The sequence below is a fragment of the Alligator sinensis genome, unplaced genomic scaffold (assembly GCF_000455745.1).
Source record: "Alligator sinensis unplaced genomic scaffold, ASM45574v1 scaffold563_1, whole genome shotgun sequence".
Classification (NCBI taxonomy): domain Eukaryota; kingdom Metazoa; phylum Chordata; order Crocodylia; family Alligatoridae; genus Alligator; species Alligator sinensis.
The window spans coordinates 1,119,442-1,125,877 of NW_005842524.1; the positions used below are offsets into that span (position 1 = coordinate 1,119,442).

General features: G+C 44.3%; 1 protein-coding gene across 1 annotated transcript in view; it reads right to left on the reverse strand.

Annotated features, from left to right (window-relative positions):
- The window catches only part of LOC102384966 (ankyrin-2), a gene marked incomplete at its 5' end in the record, with an annotated part of 125,796 nt that overhangs the window by 115,603 nt on the left and 3,757 nt on the right, over positions 1-6,436 (reverse strand). The gene's annotated exons all lie outside the window — the stretch shown is intronic.

Here is a 6,436-nt window from a genome sequence, read left to right on the forward strand (position 1 = left end):
ATATTTCATTGAATATTTCATGTGTTGAAAACCTTTTAGCCTTCTAAGCTGCCTTCACCAATTTGTTTGACTCTTTCTTTTGTTCCACTGTGGTTTACCTTGACTAGAAAGGTCAGGCAGCAGTAGGGTGACAGACAGCTGAGTCAAGTTAAATGCAAGCTACAGCTCCGGTAATGTCAACCTGTTTTTTTTTCCCTCCTATTAATAAAATGAGTTAGCAAATCAAATCTAAATAAATAAAATCATTTATGCTCTGTAAGGCAGATAAAATCAGGGAAGAGGGTAGTGTAGTTTTCAAGTGAGTTACAAAGCACTGTATGCATATAGCCCTTTGCAGAAAGATAAGAATGTAACCCAGCTGATGTTCTTCTGAAGTGCATGTGCACTGAATAAAATATCCCAGGATTCAGCAAACAAGCTGAAGATGTACAGATTCTGAGGAAAGGATTAAAGAACTGAAGAGTGAGAGCTACACGTGATAGCTGTTAAGGAAGTCCTCTCTGTATGAATGAATTCAACAGATTGTTCATTCATTAAAGCACAGGCCCTGGTCCTCATGCCCTCCTCAAGTACAAAATCCATCCAGAAAGGAATAGCATGAAGTGGAGAAAATTGTAACTTTCTGGCTCATGCCCAACCCTTGGTGCTGTGGAAGTGTTTAAAGATCTATGGTGCAACCTCTGTTCATTGACTTATCCAAGTAACTGAGGACCCACTGGGTGTGCTAATGTCTAGCTTACCTATCACTTAGATTCCAGCTTGCTGGCTGTACTGTAGAGGCTGCTGCAACTTGCGCAGTGAAACAGGGCAGCAGTCTGGTTGAGCCTTCAAAACCCATTGCTTGGCTTGGAGAAATTAGACCTAAATAATTTGCTACAACCGCTAAAGGTCCCAGTTTTCTAATGGCAGATGGTCAGAAAAAAGCAACTTTCTGGACACTGAATTCAAGGTTAAATGAACAATCCAGCTCCAAAACTTAAAAGAAAAAGGCAGATGAGAGTACAAAATCTTGGAGTCTCATGCTATTAGGGGAAAATAGAGCTTGTGCTATGTCAAACCTAGAAAAACAATAGAAAGCAAAATAAAATGGGTCATTTATTCATTTTTAATTAACATGTATCTGGTGGGACTTATGCCCTAATGTTTTCTTTTCAAAAAATATTATTACAAAAATACACAAAGGAACTTAAAAGGACTTCAAATGAAAATATGTACCTAAATAAACTTATATGAAAACCCATACTCATCACAGCACCAAACAAATAATAAATATTTTTTGTACAGCACCTAGTACAGCACCCTCTGTCAGGGGCTCTTAGGTGTTGGCTTAGTATTTAAAAGTTTGTTGTTGGGAATTGGCTTATAGGTATATATATATATGCATTAGAATGGATAGCAGGGTTAATTGATTTCTAAGAAGCTTGGGTCTCACACACACTGGAAGCAGACAGACTGTCTAACACCACAAGACCAACGGATACACACATAGCCTAAGAAGGGGGCATGCCATAACACGAGATCACAGCCTTCAAGGCAGACAGGTTGTCTAACACAACAAGGCCAAAAAGAACACATAGTTTGGAAAACAGTCTGGAAAAGAGAGGGAGTATATACCATACTGCCCATAACACAAGATAACAAATGAAAGTGTGGGACCCCAGCTTAACATCTCGGGACAGCTAGTAACTGACATTTAGGAAAAAACTGAACTCCTAAATGCGCACTTTTTTTGATATTTCACCGGACCATGGGGAAAGTCAAGCAAGATAAGGCTCATAGGGGACATGCCTGGACTGACAGCCTCCCCACTGTGGCAGCTGAGTGGGTGCAATACCAATTAGAAAAGCTCAACATTTATAAGTCAGCAGGACCGGATGGACTCCATTCGAGAGTGCTGAAGGAGCTGGCTGAGGTCTTCGCAGAACCCCTGGCAAAGCTCTTTCAGAATTCATTGCACACAGGGGAGATCCCGGAGACTGGAAGAGGGCCAACATTGTGTCCATCTTCAAGAAGGGGAAGAGGGAGGACTCGGGCAACTATAAGCCAATCAGCCTAACCTCCATCCCAGGGAAAATCCTGGAAAAGCTCATTAAAGGATCTATGCGCGATTCGCTCACAGAAGGTAAGATTCTGAATGACAGCCAGCATGGCTTTGTCACGGGTGGGTCTTGTCTTACCAATCTCATCTCCTTCTATGATCAGGTCTCTGCCACCTGGACATGGGAGATGAGGTAGATGTTGTATACCTAGACTTCCAAAAGGTTTTGATCTACTATCCCATGATATCCTTGTGGGGAAACTGGAAGATTTGTGGGCTCAGCTGCTCGACAGTTCAGTGGGTGGAAAACTGGCTACAGAGTAGGACCCAGAGCGTTCTCATGAATGGATCTGTGTCATCTTGTTGTGAAGTGGCCAGCGGTGTCCCTCAGGGGTCTGTGCTTGGACTGGTGCTTTTCAACATCTTTATCAATGATTTGGATGGGGGAGTGAAAAGCTTGCTGGCCAAGTTCACGGACAGCAACAAGTTATGGGGCAGTGTGGTCACGCCAGAAGATAGGTGGCAGATACAGGTGGACCTGTACAGGCTCGAGAGTTGGGCAGACTGGAACAAGATGAAGTTTAACACTTCCAAGTGTAAGGTGCTCCATCTGGGGGCAAACAACCCTCAACAACAATACAGGCTCAGTGGTGACAGCTTGAATTATACCACGGCCAAAAGGGACCTAGGGGTAATGATCAACCATCGCATGAATATGAGCCGTCAGTGAGAGGCGGTGGTCAGCAGGGCAAACAACATGTTGGCATGCATCAACCAATGCATCTTGTGTAAAACTAAGCAAGTAATACTCCCGCTGTACTCAGGCATTGGTGAGACCGAAGTTGGAGTACTGTGTCCAGTTCTGGGAGCAGCACTTCAGCAAGGACATGGAAAAACTTTAAAGGGTCCAGAAAAGAGCCACCCATATGATCAGGGACTTGCAAGGCAAGCCATACGAGGAAAGGCTGAGGGACCTGGGCCTCTTTATCCTAAGAAGGTTGACAGGGGACTTGATAGCAGCTTACCGCTATGTCAGAGGAGTGCATCAGGACCTCGGTGAACAACTCTTCACCTGGGCACCCATGGGGAAGACCAGGACCAATGGATACAAATTCCTGTAAGGCAGCTTCAGACTTAATACCAAGAAAAACTCCTTCACAGTCAGGGGATCCAGACTGTGGAATAAACTCCCTTCAGAGTGGCGCAGTCACCTACACTAGAGGCTTTCAAGAGGAAACTAGACAGTCACCTCAGTGGGGTCACCTAACCCCACTTGTCTTCCTGCCTAGAGCAAGGGGGCTGGACCCAATGACCTGCAAGGTCCCTTCCAGACCCTAACAATCTATGAATAAGTGATACCAGCTGCAAGGCCCCAGAGCAGCAGGGGGGCCTGATTCCCAGTTTTGGGGAAACAGACCAAAGTCAGAGAAAGCCTAGAAGGCTATGTGGATGTGAGACCACAGAGAAACAACCAACTAGAGACAGCTGCAGATACAGAATCAGTAGGGAAGGAGAATACAAAAGCAGAGACTTGAGAGTAACAAAGGGTCCCTTCTTTTCCTCCCTCCATGTCCCCACCTTTGTCTTGTCCCTCCCCATCCTTCCCCATCCATCTCCCTGAGAAGGGTCCCTATCCCCATCCCCTGGGAAGGGTCTCTGAGACCACCATGGACAGAGGGCATACCAGCAGCCCGTCTCATGCACCCCACTAGTGGGTGCTGTGGGCCTCGGCATCCCACCTCCAGATTGCTGACATGCTTCCATCTGACACCTGAGAGAGAGCCTCAGAGTAAAGACCACGTCCTGGCCAGATGCACTTTGACTCTGATGATAGCCCTAGGATTTGGTAGATACATAGAATTGCTCAATTGTTTGTACTTTTTTTCTGTTATCACTGGGTATCAATACATTTGCCTATTACCAAATGGAAAGGCCGTGGTTGGTCTGAGGGTACTCCCCCCGAACAAGGTATCTGGATCCTATATCCAGAGCCAACATTAGGCACTGCCAGACAAATACAGAACTGGGGATCTGTTCTAGTAGTTATTTTCCAAATGTAAAATTAAAACATTCTTTCTCTAACGGTCTGGATAACACAAGACATGACTCTGCAGGGACAAAAGATACGTTGTCATGTCTTGAACATTCAAGTAGGTATGAATCAATGTTTACTGTTAAGTGCAGAAGGCAAAATTCAAGCTGGAATTTAGTCTATTTTAACAAAATGTTTGCCCTTTGTTTTGGTAGTTTGGGGAGGTGGAAAATTAAACTCCAAAAAATGGAACCAATATGCTAACATATTAGTATAAGACTCATAGTTTATTGTATTCACTGTGGCACTCTCAAAATACAGTTAAGCTAAATGTGTGAAGGGAACAGGTATAACCTAGGCAGGCTCTCAATATTGCTTTCAGTAGGGGAGCACAAGTCTCATGTAATACTTGTCCAGAAAAAGTGCCTATCTTTACTCATATATGGTGCTGGTAATTTCCAAAGAGATGCAGCAATGCTTTGGGAAAGGTACGAGCTCATATTTTCAACCATGAATATCTGAAGTTTGACACCCACATTAATAGCTAGTCCATACTTAATCACCTAACTGGCCTGATTTTCAGGATTGCTGATATCTGCTTAACTTCAGAAATCCACCTTTAATGATAAGGTCAATATCCCAAAGCCTATGTAGAGAAAATTGTGTGCATAGTTATAAATCTAATTTATACTTTCAATCCCAACTGTGTATTGAACAGCAGTAGATAAACAGTCATTTATCCATATACTCACTCTAAGTACATATACAAATACATACATACATACATACGGTACATGCCGCATTTACCTGGATCCAAGATGACCCTGAATTTAAGATGACCTCCCAATAATTAGATTCTATACACAGAAAATGTATACATTTGTTATAATTTCCCATGTGTAAAATCTAATTATTGGAGGATTGTCTTATGCACTATTCCGCCCCCCCGCACTACTGCAGGCAGGGACAGGTGATGAGAGGGGCAGTAATGGGGCAGGCAGTGGGGGACAGGGAGTAAGGGATCACACAGTAAGGGCAGGGCAGGTAATAGGAGGCAGGCATCTTGCCCCCTATTTGCCTCCACTTACCCCCCACCCCGTGCCTGTTCCCCTCAGCTTTGAGTCCCTGCTTTCCCCCTCCGTTCACTTACCTTTGCTCCAACGCTGGCTGGCTCCATGTCCACTGCAGCCTGGGACACAGAGCCCAGCCCCATAGCAGCGGTGCAAAACCAACACCGCCGCTATGGGGCCAGACTGCAGTTGTGCGCCATATTCCAGGCTGCAGAATAGACAAAGCCTTCCAGTGCAGGAGCAAAGGACACCAGGGGAAAGAAAGTGGGCAGAAGCAGCGCAGGAGGGAGATGAGGGAGGGAAGAGGAGGAGAGGGTGAGACAGGGGGTGGCAGGAACCCGAGGCTATTGGGGGTGCAGAGGCATACTCAATTCCAAGACAACAAACTTTTCCCCAGCCCTCACACTAAATAAGGGGGGAAACATCATCTTGGAATCAATGAAAAATGGTATCAGAAAATCACACTTATTCCACACACACAGACTACATTGTCTAAGTTTTTATTTTTAGATTTAAATAAGATTGTGTGAAGGTCCTCTCAGTAGCATTTCTTTATATTCTTGTAGGTTCACTGGCATCCAAAGACATATACTGAGAAACAAGAGGAAAATGGACTTAAACTGTTTCAGGTTTGATCATGGGACTCTAAGAATGCAGATTCTTTACAATCTTAAATGTCAGTGTCTTAATAGAGCACCAGACTAACATCATCCATGCCTCATTCTATTATAACCTTGGAGAATGCAGTAGCTATGGTGACAATACTGGTGTGATGTACCTTTTTTAGTACTGTGTTTTCTGCTGGCAGTATCAACCTCACCATCTGGAGCCCTTCACTGAAGGGTGTGCCTATAATTTATCCTTCCTTTTGAGCAACAGCTCCAAGAGCTCCTCAAGCAGCCAAATTGTCTCTTTCAGGAGGATGCAGAGGAGACTGTATGACCCGCAAAGCACCACTAAAGTGGGTTTGAGGATACAGTCATTCATTTCTGGCAAACTCCACTGATTTCTTTTGGAGTCACCAGGGATGAATTTGCCCACACGATGTCTAAAACATTGTTTATCTCTGGCCAAAGTCACTGAGGTTTAACAAATGCTTAATGTTCAGCTACAAGCCTCTGTTATCTGCCATATCTAGAAACAGGTCTTTCTTTCATGTAATGTATGGTGGTGCATAGAGAATGAAGCCCCATTGAGTTACACAATGGCACTACAGAAATGGAAAGGAAGTGCAATAAGCATGTAGGGAAAATGTCGGAAGGCAAGCAGAAAATACGGGAGGCAAGGATGGATAAT